This window comes from Gorilla gorilla, chromosome 1, assembly GCF_029281585.2.
Source record: "Gorilla gorilla gorilla isolate KB3781 chromosome 1, NHGRI_mGorGor1-v2.1_pri, whole genome shotgun sequence".
In the NCBI taxonomy this organism is placed as follows: domain Eukaryota; kingdom Metazoa; phylum Chordata; class Mammalia; order Primates; family Hominidae; genus Gorilla; species Gorilla gorilla.
In genome coordinates this window covers 241,114,158-241,137,726 of record NC_073224.2, presented here as the reverse complement: position 1 = coordinate 241,137,726, position 23,569 = coordinate 241,114,158, and the positions used below count along the sequence as shown (strand labels likewise).

Sequence of the window (23,569 nt, the reverse complement as noted above, 5' to 3'; positions counted from 1 at the left end):
AGAACCCCTCTGACCCTTAACCTAAGCCAGCCGTCCCTCCCCTCCTCCTTCCCTGTAACATCGCGCTTCCTACACCAGATAGTAATAAGCAGAGAGGGAGCTCTCTGGGGAAGGGACATGCAGGGTGTCATTTCTTTGTTTGCCCAGCGCTTGGCAGGGTCCATGGCACAAAGTAAGGGCTTAGAAAATGTTTGAGGAATGAATGAGAAAATTACTTCAGCCAATATTTATCAAAATCTGATTATATCATCTATCAGGCACTGTGCAGTATGAGGATCCAATAATAACAATAATGAACAAGACAGATGTGGCCCTTGCACTTGTTGAATTTAAAACCTGGTGGGTGGCCAGGGGTGGTGGCTCACACCTATAATCCCAGCACTTTGGGAAGCTGAGATAGGCGGATCACTTGAGATCAGGAATTTGAGACCACCCTGGGCAACATGGTGAAACCCCATCTCTACTAAAATACAAAAAGTTAGCCAGGCATGGTGGCATGCACCTGTAATCCCAGTTACTCGGGAGGCTGAGGCACAAGAATCGCTTGAACCTGGGAGCCAGTGGTTGCAGTGAGCCAAGATTGCACCACTGTACTCCAGCCTGGGCAACAAAGTGAGACTCCATCTCAGAAAATGAAATAAAATAAAATAAAATCTTGTGGGAAAGAAAGAAAATCCAACAAGCAATCACCACAATAAAGTTGATTCATGCTATGATGGGGTCTGAGGGAGCACAAAGCAGGAGCATCAACCCAAGGTGGGGAAGGAAGGAGCCGGGAAGGCTTCTTAAAGAAAGTGAGATTTAAGCTGAGACCTGAAGACAGGGGAAGCTGTAGGCAGGCAGAAAGAAGATCAGACAGTCTATCTAAAGATAGAAACACCTCACCAATCTGGAACACAGCTATCTCATGTATCCAGACAGTAGCCAGAACCAGGAAAGAAGGCTTAAAGGCTACTTACAGCCAAAATATGTTAAAAAGGCCATGGACCTTACTTGCCCAGAAGCATCTCATTCACACAAGCCTTTCTCTACCTCCAGGCTGACCTCATCTTGCCTTCCTCTGTCACCCACCATATTTGTACATACTTCCAATAGGGCTCTTAGCAGCCCACAGTGGACTCATCAGCTACGTCTGCTTCCCCCAGCACAGAGCATCCAAGGCCACCATGTGTGGCTTTTTAAGTCATGTACAAGAGTGCCATGATGCTGGCTGGGTGCAGTGGCTTACACCTGTAATCCCAGCACTTTGGGAGGCTGAGGCAGGTGGATCATTTGAGGTCAGGAGTTTGAGACTAGCTTGGCCAGCATGGTGAGACCCCATCTTTACCAAATATACAAAAAATTAGCCAGGTGTGGTGGTGTGCACCTATAATATCAGCAAGTTGGGAAGCTGAGGCAGGAGAATTGCTTGAACCTGGGAGGCGGAGATTGCAGTGAGCCGAGATCGTGCCACTGCACTCCAGCCTGGGCAACAGAGCAAGGCTCTGTCTCAATTTAAAAAAAAAAAAAAAAAAAAAAGAGTGCCATGATGCTGTTCACAGGTAAACATCTTTAACACTTTAACATATGGAATATTTTTATAATTATAAGCTGTATAACAAATGGATTATTCATGATAACAAATGTAAGTTATTGTATAACACATATTGTCATCATGAAGGTACTTGTTGATTTAAACTGGGAATTGAGAAATATTTTGGTTTTGTAAACTAACATCAGATGATTTTATATTTGGGTGGTTTTTTTATTTACAACAAGAATTTTCTGGCAATGGCAGTCATGTCTTATTTTAATAAGCCAGTATGTATTGTTCCCCTTTGACAAATTCAATAATCAAGAGACCATCTGCTGGGCATGGTGGCTCACACCTACAATCCCAGCACTTTGGGAGGCTGAGGCAGGAGGATTACTTGAGACCAGGAGTTTGAGCAACCTGGGCAATACAATAAGACTTTCGTCTCTACAAAAAAAAAAAAAAAAATAGCTGAGTGGGTTGGCATGCGCCTAGTCCCAGCTACTTGGAAGGCTGAGGTAGGAGGATGGTTTGAGCCCAAGAATTTGATATTGTGCCACTGCCCTCCAGCCTGGGCAAGACAGCAAGACACCCTGGTCTCTTAAAAAAAAAAAAAAAAAGACCTTGTTGATGTAACCATATCTAAAATAGTCTGTGTTTCTAAATAGGGATCTGCTTTGACATTTGATAGATGATTGATGAGTCCCTTTAAATTTTTTTAAAAATCCCTCATTGGTATCAGATTCACATTCATATTGTAATTCAATAATCTGCTGTTTGCTTACTGTGGCAGAATATTTTTGAATTTCAAGTTCAAATCAACAATGCTACATAAATATTAATAACCAACATTTATTTATCATTAATAATCCATTGTTGTAACAAATTTGCTATTGATATGTAAGTACTATATTGACGAATTTAATATTCTTTCCTTGAGGAATGGGTGCCTTTTTCTAATTCACACAAAAGAACACGATGGGCGAGTAGGGATCACAGGGATGGTGTCTGATAGTGATGACCCGTGCCTTGCACAAGCCTTGGGCCACAGCAGACATTCAACACATATTTGTTGAATGAATAATAAAGAACTTCCAGGCCTCAAAAGTTAAAAATCACATATATATGCTTTATTTTACGATACCTTCTAGAAATACTTCTGCACAGTTAATGGAAAAGTGTTGCATACATTCTTAGAATAACAGTTCTTAGTGACCAGCTAAAGCTTATTAAACTGTCACACAGCAGGAACCACTTGCCTCTCCCTTCATTCTCTAAACACAGAGCATTTTTCCAAAAAGAACGCCTTAGGAGGAAGAATTTTTCATAGCTGTAATATATCATTAGAGGAACATCTTTGCAACCTGCCTAGAGAGTCATAAAGTTTAGTAATTTCTAAGAAAATGCCATAAAAATCCAGTAAGATGGTAAGGTTTTGTGTAAGTAATCTCAAGCAGAGTCTGAGACTCCTTAAGTAAGGAACAAGTGCACAGGCTAAAGAAAGCTATGTTATCATGGAAAGTAAACCCTTCCAAAACCTAAGGCTTTTGGGCTTACAAACAGCTGGCTCTCTATTTCTGGACTGGGCTTCGCAATGCCAGAGACAGGCATGAGTTCACTGCCTGGAATCCCTTCATGTAATTTCCCTTTAAGGAAAACAGTCATTTAGAAGGTAGAAAAAAATCAGCTCTAGAACCATTATTGATTCCACAGTTCAATTCAATCAGCATCTGTGAATGCCTTCTCTGTGCCAGGCACTGGAAGGACTCAGAGATGAAAAACATCTTTGTGATGATACTCACCCTGAGGCTGGGTATCTTACAGTCTATGGGAAGAGACAGATCATCTTAATCAATAATCTTCCCCATCCACCACCATTCTGTCTGTCCCGGGGCCAACACCTCTCTCCTGAGGTTTATAATCGCATCCTAACTTGCCTCTCTGCCTCCACTCTTCAAGCCGTCTGTAAGCCATCCTCCATAAGGCAACCAGAGCGATCTTTTTAAAAGTGTAGTTATCTTGCTCCCTGTACATGTTGGCAGTGGTCTGGCCCCCGAGTGTCTGCTGGCAAGGCAAGAATTAGACTGGAAATTCCCATACCAAGCCAGGCCCTCTGAAATGCCACATCCTCAGTGGGTGAAACTGGAAGCAAACCTTCTGTGTTTTGGCCTTGCCTCAGGAAAGGGGAAATAAAAGGAATAAGTCTCTGCTCAGAATGTCTAACCATGATACCTTCCTATCCAAGTATGGAGTCAGAATTCATCCTACACCTATAACCAAAAGAAAAGTCTAACACCAAAAAATGTAGTTTTAAGTGTTCTGGGTAGTAAAGCCCCCTGAGACATCTGTATAAAAGGAAGATTCTAACTTGAAACCTAAGCCTCAAAGAATGATCAGCAAGTAAAGTTCCAAGGAACATAAGATCACCATCAAAAAAAAAAAAAAGGCCTAACATCTAAATCAGAATTCCAAAAAGACAGAAGAGAAAGAGTGGATGAGAGACAGTATTTCCATAATTGATAAGATACCAAACCTCAGAGACAAGAATCCCAACAAATCCCAAGAAGAATAAATCAGAAGAAATCCTCACCTAGAAATGTCTTACTGACAGTGAAGACATCTAAGACAAAGGGATTTTAAAAACAGCCAGAAGGAAAGACATTTTACTAGCAGAAGAAAAAGTTAGACTGACAACTGACTTCTCAACAGCAAAATGGAAATGAAAAAACAGTGGCATATCTTCAAAGCGCTGAGACCCTATAGCTATCAACTTAGAACAGTATGTACAGCAACACTATTTTTCAAGAACGAGGAGAAAATGAAGGTAATTTTGGACAAATAAAAACTGAGTTTATTAAAACATACTTCCAAGAGAAAGGAAATGACCCCAGAAGGTAGGTCTGAGTTGTAAAATAGAACAGCAAACAAAGAAAATGACAAATGTGGGTAACTCAAAAGGACACAGACTATATAAAATACCAATAACGCCTAATTTGTGAAGTTCAAAAAAGAATAAGATAGGACTAAAATATTGGACAACAAATGCATATATGTCAGAAGTGATGTGGCCAAAATGAAAAAGCATACTAAAGATCCTTGCATTGTTAAAAAGAGAATAAAGACAGTAACCTTAGGCTTTGTGAAATTATACACACATATTAAATTTTCTAGAGTAATCAATAGAAGAATAAAAATAGAATATGTAACTTCCAGACTAGTGCAGGGAGAAAACGAACAAGAAAAAAATCAATTAAAAAAGATATGAAATCACTATCACAGAAGAAATTTTTAACATAACTCTTAATAGATCAGACAAAAATCAGGGCCATAAAATTTATATAACACAATTCACAAGTTAATCTAACACACATATGTAAAATATTGGACAAAAATCAGGGCTACAAAACTTATATAATGCAATTCATAAGTTAATCTAACATACATATGTAAAATATTGCTTTCAATAACTAGAGAATGCATGTTGTTTTCAAGCATACATGGAACATTTACAAAAACTGACCATGTATTAGGCCATAAAGCAAAAACCTGCAAAAAAAAAAAAAAAAAAAAAAAGATGAAAGGAAGGAAAGAAAAAACATCCTCTAACCACAATGAAATTAAGTTAGAAATTAATAACAAAAAGATAAGTAGAAATAACCTTATTTGCTTAGAAATGTTCTTGAAACACAAATCTAAATAACCCATGGGTCAAGGAAGAAATCTTCATGAAAATGTAAAATACATAGAACTACAAGGTGATTTTTTAAATACTGCATAATAAAACTCATAGGTGTAGCTAAAGCAGTAGTTAGAGGCAAATTTGTAGTCTTGAGTGCTTTTATTAGCAAAGCAGCCAACTTAATATTGGAAAAAGAACAACAAAATAAACCTCAAAAAGTAGAAGAGAAGAAGTAATAAAGAGCAGCAAGCCATGAAATAGAAAAAAAGATACAATGGAGATGATGAATAAAGTCAAAAGTTGCTTCTTTGAAAAAACTAATCAAATTGAGATACATATAAAATACTCTAAAAGACCCAAGGAAGGGGACTTAGCCTAGCCTGGGGCATGTGTGTGGGAGTCAGGGAAGATATACGGAAAACATGAGGTAAAACTTAATTCTTGAAGGATACGTAAAAAGGTAGCCAAACAAAGGGAGGGAGCATTCAGAGGAGGAAAAACATGAACAAAGGTCAAGAGGAATAGCACAGCATGAAGGCTCAAGCAAACCACATGCAGTGTGGTGTCAGTAGTGCATAAAGTTCAAGGAATATGGGAAATAAGCCTAGAGAAGGTTAGGGCCAAGTGTTAATTTTTTTAAATATTCAACTGAGTCTTCATTATGTACCTGGCACTTTACATGATTATAGCTTTTTATGCTGGCAATACATAACTCCATGAAATATGGTTGTATTATGCCCATTTTACAGAAAAAGAAACTGAGTTTCAGAGCAAAATATGCCAAAAGTTACACATTGAGTTGTTTCAAACCCCTATCTGTGTAGGTCTAGAGCTCATGCTTACACCCACCAAGACATAATGCATCTTGGGTTGTGAAAAGCGTCATATGGAGCCTTCATAAGGAGTCTGAACTTTGTTCTTCAGGAAAATATTCAAAATTTCCCTGAAAAAAACAAAGGTCATTCTTACGAAGAAAGTTTAGAGTACTGTTACAGCTTCCATCAGGTTGCATACTACCTTATGGTGAACATTTGGATTGTTTCCACTTTCTGGCTATTGTGAATAATGCTACTATGAACATTAGTGTACAAGTTGTTTTGTGCACATATGTTTTCATTTCTCTTGGGTTTCTCTTGGCTATATATCAGGAGAGAACTGCTAGGATGTTTAACATTTGAGGAACTGCCAAATTGTTTTTCAAAATGGCTGCACCATTTTACAGCCCCACCAAGAGTGTATGAGGGTTCCAATTTCTCCACATCCCTGCCAACATGTACTATCTGTCTTATTTATTATAGATAACCCAATAGGTATGAAGTGGTATTTCACTGTGGTTTTGATTTTCATTTCCCTAATAGCTAATGATGGCATATGACATTTTAATGCAGCTCTTAATGTACCCCCCCCCTTTTTTTTAACTCCAGAAATATTTTGACAAAACCTAAGAAATCACCTATCAAAACTGGCTGGGTGCAGTGGCTCATGCCTGTAATCCCAACACTTTGGGAGGCTGAGGCGGGTGGAGCATGAGGTCAACAGATTGAGACCATTCTGGCTGACACGGTGAAACCCCATCTCTACTAAAAATACAAAAAATTAGCTGGGCATGGTGGCGGGCACCTGTGGTCCCAGCTACTCGGGAGGCTGAGGCAGGAGAATGGTGTGAACCCAGGAGGTGGAGGTTGCTGTGAACTGAGATCGCACCACTGCACTCCAGCCTGGGCGACAGAGCAAGACTCTGTCTCAAAAAAAAAAAAAGAAATCACCTATCAAAACTTTTGGCAATAAAACTGCCAAAGTATGTGAAATGCTTAAGCCCTACCTCTGGGTAGAAGATCAGGGATGACATAAGGAGTTAGAACTAATGAGAAGGTCAAGGATGAGCCAGGCACAGTGGCTCACACCTAGAATCCCAGCACTTTGGGAGGCCGAGGTGGAAGGATCACTTGAGGATAGGCGTTCATGACTAGCCTGGGCAACATAGTGAGACACCACCTCTTTTTATTTTAAAAATAAAAAAAAGAAGGTCAAGGATAAAGAGAAAGCCAAGCATGTCCACTGAATACATTATTTGAATGTTAAAAAGAGTGAGTTTACATTGTGATATGGCCGTTTCAAATTAGGCATAATGGCCACACCAAAATAGCCATATCAAAATGCCCCACTTTGAACTATGCACTGATGATTAGAATTAAGTATTTGGTGAAGACAGGGCCCACAGGTTGGAGAAGATTCATTTGTTTCACTCTCTTCTCCAGTATTTGTCATTATATTCTTCAAAAGTAAGTATTTATAGGAACCCTCAGAGCTGAGCATAAATTGCTAAAACTATTTTGGAAAGCAATTTGGCCATATATTCCAAAAGCCTTAAAATGTATATTCCGTGTGGTCTAATTATTTCATTTTTGGAAAGTTAGCTTAAGAAAGTAATATGAAATATGCTGGGTGCAGTGACACACACCTGTAATCCTAGCAATCTGGGAGGCTCAAGCCAGAGGATCATTGAGGCCAAGAGTTCAAGACCAGCCTGGGCAACATATGGAGACCCCATCTCTACAAAAAAAAATATATATATACAAACATTAGCTGGCATGGGGGCGCACACCTTTAGTCCTAGCTAGTTTGGAGGCTGGGGTGGGAGGATCACTTGAGGCCAGGAGTTCAAGGGTGCAGTGAGCTATGTTCACGCTGCTGCACTCCAACCTGGGCGACAGAGTGAAACCTTGTCTCTAAAGACAAAAAAAACAAAAAGAAAAGAACATGAAATATAGGAAGGAAGCACATTCCTGAATAATTTTTAATAGAGGGTTCAATCTAAACATTTAATACCAGGAAAATAAATAATGAAATACAACCCACTGAATGAAATATTTTGCAGCAATTAAAATGACATTAACAAAAAGTTGTATAGCAAGGAAAAATGTTTAAATTATAATGTGGGCATTAATGTTAATGATACAATAAAATCGTATCAGATTTGTAAAACAAAAAAAATATATGCCCAGAAGAAATACTGGAAAGAAATGCTCGAACGTGAAAGCAGTCATTCCATCTCAATGGTAGGACTATAAATGTTTTAAAAATATTTTTTCCAAATTTTTAAGCAATGTACAAGGATTATTTATATAAGTGAGAAATGTGCTTTTTAAATAAAACCAACATCCAGGCTCAAGGCCCAGTCCTGCACTGAAGGACTTATGTAAACACTAACTCTGATGTTCTTATTTCTAAAGGGGCCAGGAACTCACGCTCTCTTCAGAGGAGCAATACAGTCCACCAGAAAAAGACCTGGCCTACAAGCCAGGAAAGCCAGCCTCTACATCTAAGCTGTGTGTCTCTTAACACCTCTGAAGAGTGGAAGAGTTGAAAGAGAACAAACACTGATTGCGTACTGACTTTGCCATACATGTTACATGTATGATTAACATGGAATAACCTCCTAAGTACCATGACGCCCCATGTGACAGAACTAATACCTGGTGGGGATTCAAACCCAAATCTATAGATGCAGGGACATCTGTACAACAGAAATAATGAAATCTACCATACTTACTGCACAAAGTCAAAGTCATGTTAGATAAATCTATGTGAAAGTTTCATATAAAATATCCAGTTCCATGGATATGGAAAACTCTAAGCCTCTCCACACAATCTCTTAATTCACTAGGTATTTCATAGCACCTGAAGGCAGAATTATGTGTTTCTTCTGCCTTCTTGAGCTAACAAGTCAAAAGTAATTAAGGACTGTTTTTAGTGAATGAGAAGAAGAAATTTTTTAATTGTAATGTGGATCATGCAAGGCAAATGAATATTTGGTAGACATTTAAATAACCAACGGGGAAATATTTACAATGCATATGAGATAAAAAGTAACCATAATATTTACAAACCAATAAGAAAAAACATACACAAAACAACCCAAAAGATAAAATGAACAAAAAATAGATTCAGTCATTTCACAGATGAAGCAAGACAAATGACAAATTAACTTATGCAAAAAGTTTAACCTTGTTGACAATCAGAGAAATGTAAATTAAAAGAACACATTTTTACCTGTCAGTCTGGCAAAGATACACAAGATGAATAGTATATAGTATTGGAGCAGATATGCAAAAACAGGCAGTCTCAAACCCTGCTGAGGGCAATTTGATAGTAACAATCAAAATATAAAGCACATATGCCCTTTCATCCAACAATTCCTAGGAATTTATTCTACAGAAGTATTTGCACAAATACACACTTAAAATGTCTGAAAAGGCCAGGTGCAGTGGCTCATGCCTGTAATCCCAAAACTTCGGGAGGCCAAGAGGGGGCAGATCACTTGAGGTCAGGAGTTCAAGACCAGCTTAGCCAACATGGTGAAACCCCATCTCTACTGAAAATACAAAACTTAGCTAGACATAGTGGCACACACCTGTAATCCCAGCTACTCTGGAAGCTGAGGCACGAGAATTGCTTGAACCTGGGAGGTGGAGGATGCAGTGAGCCAACATAGTGCCATTGCACTCCAGCCTGGGTGACAGAGTGAGACTCTGTCTCAAAAAAAAAAAAAAAAAGAGTCTGAAGGGTGATGTTAATTGCACCACTCTTTGTAATAGCAAAGAAAACACGTAGAAACAACAACTGTCAATAAATTGTGGTATATAAAATGGACTATTAGGTTGTTAAAATGAAATGAATCTATATATACTAACAGAGAAAGATGTATATGAGGTACTGCTAAAACAGCAGTTGCCAAACACTATCTATATGGTATAACTGCAGCATTTTAAAAAATGAAATATCTGCTGGGTACAGTGGCTCACATCTGTAATCTCAGCACTTTGGGAGGCCGATGCAGGAGAATCACTTGAGCCCAGGAGACTAGCTTGGGCAACATAGCACAATGCTGTCTCTACAAAAAAATATTAAAAATTAGCTGGGCATGGTGTGCACCTGTAGTCCCAGCTCCTGGGGGGCAAGGGTTGCTGAGGTGGGAGGATGGTTTGAGCCCAGGAGGTGGAGGTTGCAGTGAGCCGAGATTGCGCCACTACACTCCAGCCTGGGTGACAGAGCAAGACCCTCTCTAGAAAGAAAAAATAAAATATGTGTATATTTATATTTATATACAGCATATATTTGTATCTCTACATGTGATATCATGGTGGTAATTAGCACAGTTTACCAAATAGCCTGATTCTCCTCTTTACACCCTCACGGTGGGATTGCACATCCCCCATCCCTCTGAGGTTAGCCATGGCCCTGTAACTTGCTTCAGCGAATCAAATGTGAGCCGAAGGGATGCATCACTTCTGGGTAGACGTTTTAAAAACCAGTGCAAATTCACCACCACATGCTCTTTCCCTCCCTCAGTGACTCATGAAAGCAGGTGTCACAATGGGAGACCACGATCTCAATAACCAAGATGATGAGAGACCCCTGCTCCCCAACCCCACCAGCGCCCATTGAACCCATGCGCAAGAAATAAACTTTGGTTGTATTAAGCCACTGCTCTGAACTCTTAAGTCACCTCATGTAAAATGACCAGATTCATCTTCCTAGATGTATAAATTCATAAACCTTTTATTGGGAACAGAGCTTTTGTGTATACAATCACACAATTATTATTATAACCACCTTATGAGGCATTATTATCTCTAGTGCACAGATGAAGACCAGGGAGGCTGGCATGCCTAAGATAAGATACACACTAATGTCAGAGCTAAAGCTGGAACCTAAGTCTTCAAGTCTACTAGTTTTGTTTGTTTGCTTTTGAAAGTTATCCCACCGCCCTGTCATAAGTACAGATGGTTCCTAATGATCCACTAGTGGTTCCCTGGTATTTGCAGCTCCTTTAAGGAATTAAAGACATTTATGAAATTGGCTGGGCACAGTGGCTCATGCCTGTAATCCCCGCACTCTGGGAGGCTGAGGCAGGTGGATCACTTGAGGTCAGAGTTCAAGACCAGCCCAGGCAACATGGTGAAACCCCATCTCTACTAAAAATACAAAATTTAGCTGGCCATGGTGGCGGGTGCCTGTAATCCCAGCTACTCAAGAGGCTGAGGCAGAATTGCTTGAACCCGGAAGGCAGAGGTTGCAGTGAGCAGAGATCGTGGCACTATACTCCAGCCTGTGTGACAGAGTGAGACTCCACTTCAAAAAGAAAAACAAAAAAAATGTTGCCCAGGCTAGTCCTGAACTCATGAGCTCAAGCGATCCTCCTGCCTCAGCCTCCCAAAGTGCTAGAATTGCAGGTGTGAGCCATGGCACCTGATCGAGAAATACACTTTTGAAAAGAGTTAAGAGAATTTTTTTTTTATCTCACAGAGTTTTAAAAAATGTTAATACAAAGATTCAAGAATAAATATGCTTTCTTACTAGCATGACTTGTTATTTCTTCTTTCATAAGTCAGAAATGAGAAAAGGTAGTTTTATTTGTTACATGTATAAGTTCTACCACTTTCCAACCTAGAATTATCAACTATTTAAAATAATATGTTCAGTACATCAGAAAGTATCTGAAAATAATCAAGCCAGATATAAAAGACAAAAAAATTGCTAAGTTATTACTTATGACACCAAGCTTATAATCCAACCATTCACAGATGCTATACACAAAGAGAAGGGAACTAGACCAGGTATGGTGACCTGTAATCCCATCACACTGGGAGGCTAAGGTGGGAGGACTGCTTGAGCTCAGGATCTCAAGACCAGACTGGGTAATACAGCAAAATCCTGTCTCTACTAAAATACAAAAATTAGTTGGGCATGGTGGCCTGCGCCTGTAGTCCCAGCTACTTGGGAGGCTGAGGTGGGAGAATCACCTGTGCCCAGGAAGTCAAGGCTGCAGTGAGCTGTGATTGCACCACTGCATTCCAGCCTAGGAGAGAGAGTGAGACCTGAGTTTTTTCCTCCATGCCTTGCTACCTGTGCTGCCCCACAGGGAACGGAGGGAGCTGAGGCTGAAGAAGCAGGGATGGGTCAGATCATAAAGGGCCTGCATGCCATATTATGGAGAAGATGCTTTATCTCACCAGCAATGCAGAGTCCCCGTACAGTTTTTAAAAACACAGTGACGTAAGATTTGTTTTCCACACAGATCACTCTTCTTGTGGAGGTGTAATTTAATCCTCAATTCTTCAATTTCATCTAAAGCCCACATTGATCCACCCTCCTCTCCCAGAAATTCATGTACCCCAGGTTAAGAACTCCTGTCCAAGAATAAGATAACAGCAGCAGGAACAATGAGAGGATTAAAAAAAAAAAATTCCAGAAGATGCTAATCTAAAGGAAGTGATGACTGCATGGAATCAGTAGGGAATGAAGAATTCAGGTTTCTAGCTCTGATGTTTCAACAGACGGTGGTGTCACAACTAAGATAGGAAATATAGGAGAAAGAGAAACACTTTTAAAACTACAAGAATGTAGTTTTAAAAAAAAAAATCTTAGATATGTTCTGAAAAATATGGCATAAGCCTGATCCTATTTCCCCAGTGAATTCCACAATAACCTCCACAATGTTTTCAACTGACAGTGTTTCACTAATACTTTATCTTTCTCTACTCCCTTCTGTTCTTTAATTAGCTAATTAACTAAAAACAAATCTGCACATGCTAGAAGGCCTAAAGAAATTTTTTTTTTTTTTTTTGAGACGGAGTCTTGCTCTGTTGCCCAGGTTGGAGTGGAGGTAGTGGCACAATCTCCATTCACTGCAAGCTCCACCTCCCGGGTTCACACCATTCTCCTGCCTCAGCCTCCCAAGTAGCTGGGACTACAGGCGCCCACCACCATGCCCGGCTAATTTTTTGTATTTTTAGTAGGGACGGGGTTTTACCATGTTAGCTAGGATGGTCTCAATTTCCTGACCTCATGATTTGCCCACCTCAGCCTCCCAAAGTGATGGGATTACAGGCATGAGCCACCGCGCCCAGCCAGAAATATTTCTATTTTTAAAAATTCCTTTCTGGATTGTGTATAATCACTGCCTAATTAATATGCTTGGTAAATCTGGTAAGTTCTTACATCATATCTGTATTTACAGAGACCCTTTGCTGACCACCTCCTGCCTTTATCCCACCCGAGTCAGAAAGTGAGACCTCCAGCAGAAGCCTTTTTACCTTTGACAGTTCTCCCAGGTCAGGCCACACCCAGCCCAGTTTGTCCAGCACACACTCATCAAACTTTGCCTGCTGTTTGCGTCAGTGATGAAATAACTGCTGGCCAGTACAATCAATGCAAGTCCAATATTCTGTAAAAGGCTCTGCACAGTGACGTTTTATCTGCCTGGAAAAGAAAGCTGGGTTAGGGGCATCTCTTTGCAAAACAATGAAAAACAGAAAAGTGAGAAAAAAATAGGTACAGATCTCAAATACATAGCCTTGCTTTTTGAAAGGTATGTGAGTACATATTCTTACCTCACTTACAAGACAACTTTAGGATCCTCAATTTGAGAACAAGTTAGTAAACAAAAAAGATTTCTGAGGTAGAAAACCTAATTTCTTTATATAGTAAGAAGAAAAGAGCGTAGCCTAATGCACGCCTATTTTACTCAGAGGGGAACTCCTTACTTGGGGCCTATTTATTCTTTTCTTCAGATCCAATTCCTCTAAGGGTATCAGCTTAGCAAATTTAGAAGAGAAGGAGGCATAATTAAATCATGGACATGCTGATAGAAGTCAAACGCGACAGACAACGGCAAAGGAAGAGACAGAATTATAAAAAGCAAATACACAAACTAACAAGCAGAAGATCCTGGGATCATTCAGTATAAAGACAAACTGTACTCCACTCCTCAAAAGCTCAAGGTCCTCATTTTATTTACGCATTGAACAAAAATAGATATTAATCCTTGCTATCAAGAACAAAGTTATATTATATTTGGTATTCTCTGTTAAGAAGCAGGCTAGCATATAATTCATTCTGTGGCCATCAAAAATGGCTAGAGAAAATTTAACTTCTGTGTATAAAAAGAATAAGTTTCAGTTTTTTGCAAAATCCTCCTTATCTTATCATTCAACCCTGCTAGTATGCATGTTCAAGCAAGAATAAAATACCATCATTTTATGTAAAAGCCATACTTGAGGCAGTGAAATTCAGAACACCTCTTTCTCCCAATGAAATAATAATTTTATTATTTAAGTGCTTACCTGTCATACTCCAGAAATCTAGCTACACTCTCACATGAATCTTGTTTAACATAGATCAGGAAGGAAGGATCTCAGAGATGGCTTAAGGAAGTATACAGTGAAAAATCTGCTTTCCACCCTGCCCAATAAGCCACTCAGTTGCTCTCCTAGAGGTCCACCAATGTCACCAGCTTCTTAGGTTTCCCTTCCGGGTATACTAAGCATAACCTGCACCCACATAACTTCTACTCAAGAATCACTTTGGTAGAAAGCAACCATTTCCAATGGGAGTTTTATATTCCTCCAAAACGCAGCAGCAGCAGACGGGCTGCAAGCCACTACTCTAGTAGCACGGATCCCTGTTCTGGACCCTGTTACCCATACCTAACAATTATCTACTAATGCCTAAAACCAGCAACTTCAGCAGTGAGAAATTCCTCTATGGAGGCAGTTAGGCACCTTGGGAATTTGTGAAATCCAAACATTCCTTAAAATGTACTACCACTGGGCCATGGAAAAAATGCTTTGCAAAAGTTCTCTTAGAAAATAAAAATTGTTTAGGCTGGATGCTGTGGCTCATGCCTGTAATCCCAGCACCTTGGGAGGCCAAGGTGGGTGGATCACTTGAGGCCAGGAGTTCAAGACCAGCCTGGCCAACATGGCGAAACCCCATCTCTACTAAAAATACAAAAATTAGCCAGGCAGGTGGCACACACCCGTAATCCCAGCTACTCAGGTGGCTGAGGCACGAGAATCGCTTGAACCCAGGAGGCAGAGGTTGCAGCGAACAAAGATCACGCCACAGCACTACAGCCTGGGTGACAGAGTGAGACTCTGTCTCAAAAAAAAAAAAGAAAAATTGTTTAAATAAACACACACACACACTCAATCTCGCTGGCAATCAAATCAATGCAAATTGAAACATTTGCACCTCCCAAATACTGCAAATTAAATATTTGCACCTCCCAAATATTTAAATACTATGCATACCAGAATCCAGCGCTGAGGACAGCATAAATTGATCCAACATTTAAAAAACAAAAGCATTTGCTGGGCACGGTGGCTCACGCTTGTAATCCCAGCACTTTGGGAGGCCAAGGCAGATGGATCACAAGATCAGGAGATTGAGACCATCGTGAAACCCCGTCTCTACTAAAAATACAAAAAATTAGCTAGGTGTGGTACTGGGTGCCTATAGTCCCAGCTACTCGGGAGGCTGAGGCAGGAGAATGGTGTGAAGCCGGGAGGCGGAGCTTGCAGTAAGCCAAGATCGTGCTACTGCACTCCAGCCTGGGCAACAGAGTGACACCCCACCTCAAAAAAAAAAAAAAAAAGCGATACAGTTCAAGAGCCATAATGATGTTCAAAGCCCTTTATAGAGTAAACTCACTGTTAGGAAATTTATGCCAAGGAATTATTAACTGATGAAAATGATCTATACGCAAAGGTAATCACTGCAGATTTATCCAAAATAATCAAAAACTGAAATCAACAATGATGTTCAATAACAGGAATTGGTCAGGTACGTTATGGTTGGTTTATCCACTGATGGAATAATATATAACCATTAAGAATGATGATCATGGCCAGGTGCGGTGGCTCACACCTGCAATCCCAGCACTTTGGGAGGCCAAGGAGAGCTGATCACTTGAGGTCAGGAGTTCAAGACCAGCCTGGCCAACATGCTGAAACCCCATCTCTACCAAAAATACAAAAAAATTAGCCAGGCGTAGTGGCGCAGGCCTGTAGACCCAGCTATTCAGGAGGCTGAGACATGTGACTCACTTGAAGCCAGGAGGCAGAGGTTGCAGTGAGCCAAGATCACACCATTGCACTCCAGCCTGGGCAACAGAGTGAGACTCCGTCTCAAAAAAAAAAAAAAAAAAAAAAAAAAAAAAGATGATCATGAAGACTATATAGCAACTTCGAAGAATGTTTCCAATAATATCAAGTGAAAAATGAATTTCTCAATGTATACATACTATGATTATAACCACAAAAATATCTTTGCATAGGGACAGAGACAGCAGATGCAAGAAAGGAGGAAAGCAGCTACTGTGCTAAGGTATCTATTTTTTTTCTCTAACTTCATTGTAGTGGACATCGGTGGTTTCTGCCTAGCCAGCAGTCATTCCCCATTCTTCTGTAACATCCTTCTAATTTTCCTTTGGGAACAACCCCTCCCTGTCTCTCAGCAATGTGGTTTGGATGAAGCTAAGTCCACTCCCCATCTCAGGCCTGACCAATTAGAGCTTTTTATCTCCTGAAGCACAAGTGATGCAATGATACGTATACGAAGTCTGCCAGCCAGGACAATTAGACTCAGTTCAGGAGCTTCTGCTCACTTCTGGATAAAGGGCACACTTTGTCTAGGTTTGCTAAGCAAGTATCAACAGAACAGCAACTCGAGTGGCTGGTGGCCATTTTTGGTACAGCAAGGTGAGAGTCTTTCTGAAATGAGGTCAACAGAGAAAACCAGGACTAAGAGATTGTGAAAAGAGGAGAGGCAAAAAGACATCAAGTAGTTGTGAAATTATTTAAGCCCTTGAATCCAGCCCTGCCTGATGCCAGGCCTATTTCTGGACTTCAGAGTTACAAGAGCCAATTTCCTTTGAGTTCACTCTCTCTCCTTTTAAATAGTGCTAATATGCTTGTTAAAACATTTTCCTACAATTACACTGTTTAGTTTTTTTTTACTTAAGTATCAAGCACAATGACCTACCTAAAACCTAACTCCGAATACAGTTTTCTTTCCATCATACCTGTGTTCTGTAGTAATGACAAAACCTAGTGAATGCCTGCTTAAAAAGGACTGTGATAGGTTGTTTTACGTGCCTTTTCAAATTTTTCACAGCAAAAAGGCTTTCCCCTTGCTGTAGCAAAAATGGTCACCAGTCACTTGCTTAGCAAACCTAGATAGGTATTATTTTACAATTTGGAAACTGAGATTCATGGAGATAAAAGAACTTGCCAGATAATAAAAACAAAACCAAAAATAATTATCATCCTTTGAATGTTTTACCTTGGTCTGATTTCAAAGCCTATGTACTTCCTAATAAAATCCAGATTATTAGCTGGCTGTTCACTTATTCATTTAAACCTTTATGCTTCAACCAAGTAGGCACTGATACCAAAGATTTTTACCTAAAGAAGTCCAAAGCACACTTGTTGACCAGTTTGCCTTCCTCTAAACACCGCCTCGGATCTTTCTCTTCCCAGCGGCAGAGCATAAACTCCTTGTTGGGCTTATCACATTGAGCTCCATAGTGATGGGCCGCAGCTTTAAGCACAGCAGAACTAATTTTCACCTAGGAAAGGAAAGATGGGACAAAGGCCACAGACTGTGAACCAGAATACCACTTTCTCAGCTTTACCTCATGCGGGTCAGAATAGAGAACACAAAAGTAGCACTGTTCTGACTTACCAAGAAAATTAAACACTGTCATAATAATAATTTTTTTTTTTTTTTTTTTTGAGGCAGGGTTTCACTCCCATCCCCCAGGCTGGAGTGCAGTGGCGCGATCTCGGCTTACTGCAACTTCGGCCTCCCAGGCTCAAGCGATTCTGCTGCCTCAGCCTCCCAAGTAGCTGGGATTACAGGCATAAGCCACCTCGCCCAGCGATTCTTTAAAATCTATGGTGATTTAGAGAACACGAAGCTCTTTCACATATATTATTTTCTTCACTTTTACAATAGTCTCATGAAGAGATTAATATTCCCATTTTAGAGCAGAAGAAATGGCACCCCTAATAGAATCTTTATTTATGGTAGAGAGAAAAGGGGTGTAGAGAAGGATGAAGTCTTCTGGGATGCAGGGAGAGGAACCAACTCTGGAGAGCTTTGCTGAGTTTCTGCTGCTGGAATAAAATTAATAGATATATAAGGCTGGGCACAGTGGCTCATACAGGTAATCCCAGCACTTTGGGAGGCCAAAGCAGGCAGATCACTTGAGGCCAGGAGCTCAAGAACAGCCTGGCCAACATGGTGAAAGCTTGTCTCTAGTAAAGATACTAGAGATGTATCTGGGCGTGGTGGTGCACACCTGTAATCCCAGCTACTAGGGAGGTTGAGGCATGAGAACTGCTTGAACCCAGGAGGCAGAGGTTGCAGTGAGCCAAGATCACGCTACTGCACTCCAGCCGGGGTGACAGAGCAAGACTCTGTCTCAAAAAAAAAAAAAATTAAATTAAATTAAATTAAATTAAAGGATAAATAAAACTCCCAGAGGACTACGGAGTCACAGAAGATGAGGCTGGAAGAGATCACAAAGAGCATCTAGTCCATCTAGTAATAGTCCATCTAGTCCATCTAGTAATAACTAATAATAAAGTACTAAAATCTACAAATTTTTTAAAAATCAGAGCATATCCAAGGTTGCCATCCCTTTAACTATGCCCACCAGTTTCGCTCAATAGTATTTTAGTGATATTTTCTTGAGAAGATACACAGTGTAGATATAGCCAGCTCAGAGAGAACTGCAAACTGTCCAGGGCCTACAAACAGCTGCTTAAGCAAGAGACCTGTAGTCCCTTTTCTGTACTACCTTTTCTTATACCAATACCACAATGTTTTAATTACTGTCACTGAAGATAACATTTTGTTATCTGGGAGAACCATCCTCCTCATTCTTCCTTTTCAAAACTTTTTTGGCTATTCTTTCAGATGAACACCTTCCCCCAATAATTTGCATTCAAATAGTATTAAATTTAGTTATATGTTAAATTAGGGAACAATAGGCACTTTTTATAATACTAGGTGCCTGCTCAAACTTCACATCCTCAGAGAGCCTCTCTCTAATCATCTTATATAAGCTATCATCAGTGGTCACTCATGTGGTCTGGTCTTAGCATTCATGTGCTAAGTCTGATCAATTCTAGACATACTTGTTCTTTCCTCTCTGTAAGCACAGTTTCTGTATTAAGCACCAATTACACTGGGGTCATTAACATCTTTCTCAATAATTTTAAGAGCCCCTGAGTGGTCTGTGTGTGACTAGAACATAAGCTCCCAGAGGGAAGGGATTTTGTTTTCAACAGAGATCCACTACTGTAAAGATATCAATTCTCCCTATATTAAGCTATGGTAATTAAATATAATGTTGAATACGGTACACACCAAGCACCCAAAATAGTGTCTAGCACAAGTAGCTGTTGAGCACCCACTCTTTGCTAGAAAATGGGGATACAATAATTAGAAAACAGATATGAATACATCAATCACACCTTCTCATCCACAACACAGTATTTCTCTCCATTTATTCATAGTCAAGTCATTCTTGTCCTTTGGTTAAAACTAGTTTCCTTCATTATAGGGACCTTGAACATTTCTTGTTTATTCCTCAGTATTTTAGCACTTTTGATACTATCTAAATAGGATAGTTTTTCTATTAGACTTTCAAACTGTTTACTGCTTGCTTGTATACTGTATTTTCTCTCCAGCCATCTTACTGAACTCTTGTTAGTTCTGACACAAAACTCAAGAAGATTAACAGAAAAACTGCCATTTACAAATAAAAACTGTCTCTTTCCCTTCTGCTACTTTATTTTTTTCTTCTTATTCTCATTTCCTATTTTATTGCTTTAACCAACCCCTTCAGGACAATACAGATGAAGAGCAATGACAGCAGACAACCTTCCCTTTTTCTAAAATTAAAAGCAAGTTTGGTATAATATTTGCTGTTGGTATCTGGAATATAGTTGTTTGGATATTCCTTGTTAAGAAAGCTTCTTTCTAATTCTAATTAGTTTTGCTTTACTGTTGTTTTCTATACCAGAAAAGACTAAAATTTTTAGGCTTTGTTTTCATTAATTTATAAATGTAACATAGAGCATTAACAGATTTTGTAAAACTGATCCAATGTATTTCTAGAATAAAATCTAGTCTGTCACAGTGTATTATGCTTTAATACACTACTGAATTTGATTTGTAAAATTAAAAATTGTTGTGTGAGAACAGTCTGTAATTTTATTTTATTATTTTTTTGAGACCAAGTTTCGCTCTTGTCCAGGCTGGAGGGCAGTGGCGCAATCTCGGCTCACCGCAACCTCCACCTCCCGGGTTCAAGTGATTCTCCTGCCTCAGCCTTCCTGAGTAGCTGGGATTACAGGCATGCACCACCACACCCGGCAAATTTTGTATTTTTGGTAGAGACGGGGTTCCTCCATGTTGGTCAGGCTGGTCTCAAACTCCCGACCTCAGATGATCCTCCCACCTCAGCCTCCCAAAGTGCTGGGATTATAGGCGTGGGCCACCACGCCCAGCTGTAATTTTATTTTTTATGCACTTTATGCAGCTAGGTTATTAATAAAAGGCAAGGAAAGATGACAAGAGTAATTAATCTATACACTACAGAAAGGAGAATAAAGTTATGACTATGTCTATTAATAGTGCAACTGTTATAATTATCAAAGATAAAGTTATGACATAAGTGAAATCTGCCATGATGACTCTAATAAATTTATGTTTAAAATCTGTAAAGTTTTTGTATTAAAGTTTTTGAAAATAAAAGAATTTATTTAGGTAAACTGGCACACATTTGCTTGTTTTATTACCTATAAACAGCTAGGGGAATAAAAACTAACACTCAAACTTTTCTAAAAGCTTAATATATTTTAATAATTAAGTTAGTTATATTTACTTGTCATATGCCTTAAAAGAGCTTTAACTGGCTGATTCAATTATTCAAAGGCCCAAAACTATACGGCCCAAAAAGCCTGACACATTATTTATTTCCCTACAAATGTGGAAATCTTATCAAAATGAAGGTATACACATGTTGCTGAGCATATAAAACACCATCCCTGTCACAGGAAAATAAAGGAAGACATTGAGTCTGTTTCATAATTAATGAAAAAGAGGGATGTGCTAGAGACAACACAGTGAGTCAGTGGCAACCCCAGAACTAGAACACAGTGATTGTGACCTCCAACCAGGCTTCTTCCCATTATATCACCATCACTGAGGTGGATGAGCCTGAGATGTCACCATATCCCCTCACCAGCTTCTTCACTGAGACTGATGAATTCCAACAGAAACAACATCCTTTCACAGCTGTTTACCATGAATATCGTCTCAAATTCATTCAGATCTCTTTGTCTCAAACAACACAGAATTTCAACATCCTTCTCATTTATTCTCACAACAGCCTCACTGCACAGCAGGGCTACACAGTCTGCAGGTGTGGAAACTGAGACAAAGTCACCATCTAGAGCCAATCAACCTTCTAGTCCTGTCCTTGTCTCCTTAAACTACGTCTGTACCTCTTTTTATAGTACTTTATTTATACCATGCCTTGAGTTTTCCTAAATTTATGTAAAACAGAGAATAGTACTTAATAGAACTGTTATGAAGATTAAATGAGTTAATATATATAAAAATAATAAGAACAGTGCCTATCACATCGAAAGCACACCATAAATATTAGCTATTTTTGTTTTTACTCAAAATTATCAAATGTGTCCAAGGACTTTCCAGTCCAAAGCTTCTGACTGCTTTTTCAATGGGGATGTGTCATAACTCCTAAGCCAATGAGGCCCAAAATGTATTTAACTCGCTCTCCAAACGGGCTTCTTTTTCTGGCTTCACCAGTACTATTGCCACGCTGCAAATCTGACTTTGATTCTTCAACCTTCCCTACCTCCAATATCTAATCCATTGCTAAGTCTGATCAATTCTAGATATACTTGTTCTTTGCTCTCTGTAAGCACAGTCTCTGTAAGCACCAATTACACTGGGATCATTAACATCTTTCTCAATAATTTTCAGAGCCACTGAGACCAGTCTCCCTGCTTTTCTTTTTCTTTCTTCAATCCATTCTTCACACAGCTGCTACCGTGATCTCCCTAAATGACAATTCTTATTTTACTCTGCTGTTATATTAGCAACCAAACTCTCATTCAGCCTTAACAGCAGAATAAAGCCTAAACTTCTTAACGGGTACCGAAAGGCTTCTGGACCCAAACTATCTTTCCACCCTTCTCACCCGCAACATTTCAAAAAGGGACTGACTATTTACTGTTCTCTCAAAACACTGAACTCCTTTTTGACTCTCTGCATTTTCCTATCTCCTTACTTTTGCTCGGACCCTACCCTCACTTAGAGGGAGGGGTCTTCTCTTCATCTCCGCCCATAAATGCCATTCTTCATATGCCATTTAGTCATGTCTTACATTATGCCCAAAAAGTGCTTTCTCTATTCCCTTTTTAGTTTCAGAGAATTTTATAGCTGGGATCACCTCATCTTACAAATAACCGTGTCTGCAAATGCTAAAATCAAGTAATCAAGGTGACCGGCAGGTAGGCCTAGAATTTAGATACAACTTCAAATCTTTTCCTAAACCACATCTTCCCCCTTTCATAGTATTTAATCACACCTTGTCTTGTATTTTAATTATTTATGTAATTATTCGTATGTTCATTCAATTGTGTGAAGAGTAAAGGCAAATGTATTTCAGATACATCAGTTGTATGAAGTAGAACTTCAGATGTTTGTTGAACCTAATAAAAATTGCAACAAGAAATACAGCAACTCAAGATTAACCCAGCTACATGGGGTGGGGGCAGGGGGGTGGTTCACCGGGGGGAACCAAAGAGTGGGGGCCACATGGCAGCTCCCCTCTGCCACCTCAGAGTAAATGTCACTTTAATATAATAAAGTCCCTGAACATAGCTAATAATTTCTTCCTCTGAGGAAAATAACAGTTGCCACTCTCACAGGCATCTAAGATTAAATGAAGCATTGCAGGTAGAAGACTTAACATATGGCCAGGCGCGGGGGCTCACGCCTGTAATCCCAGCACTTTGGGAGGCCGAGGCAGGCAGATTACGAGGTCAGGAGATCGAAACCATCCTGGCTAACACGGTGAAACCCCGTCTCTACTAAAAATACAAAATATTAGCCGGGTGTGGTGATGAGCGCCTGTAGTCGCAGCTACTCGGGAGGCTGAGGCAGCAGAATCGCTTGAACCCGGGAGGTGGAGGTTGCAGTGGGCCAATATCGCGCCACTGCACTCCAGCCTGGACGACAGAGCGAGACTCTCAAAAACAACAAAACAAACAAACAAAATACTTAACATGGTGCCTGGTATATCATTGCTGGTACATCATTTCTAGTCTTGGCCTTCCTCTCCTTTAATACAGCCTGTTCTACTATCCAGCCCGGCCATGACACTCCTCTGCCTTAAAACCTTCCACCTCTTCCCACCACCTCCCTTACTGGATCAAGTCCAAACTGTTTGGTCTGGCCTTGTAGAAGCTGCTTCCAAGTCCTAT

The 23,569-nt window shown here is 39.8% G+C and overlaps 1 pseudogene; it reads right to left on the bottom strand.

Moving 5' to 3' along the window:
• LOC129523980 (NADH dehydrogenase [ubiquinone] 1 alpha subcomplex subunit 8-like) overlaps nt 1-23,569 on the bottom strand; it is an 83,982-nt pseudogene that overhangs the window by 58,931 nt on the left and 1,482 nt on the right.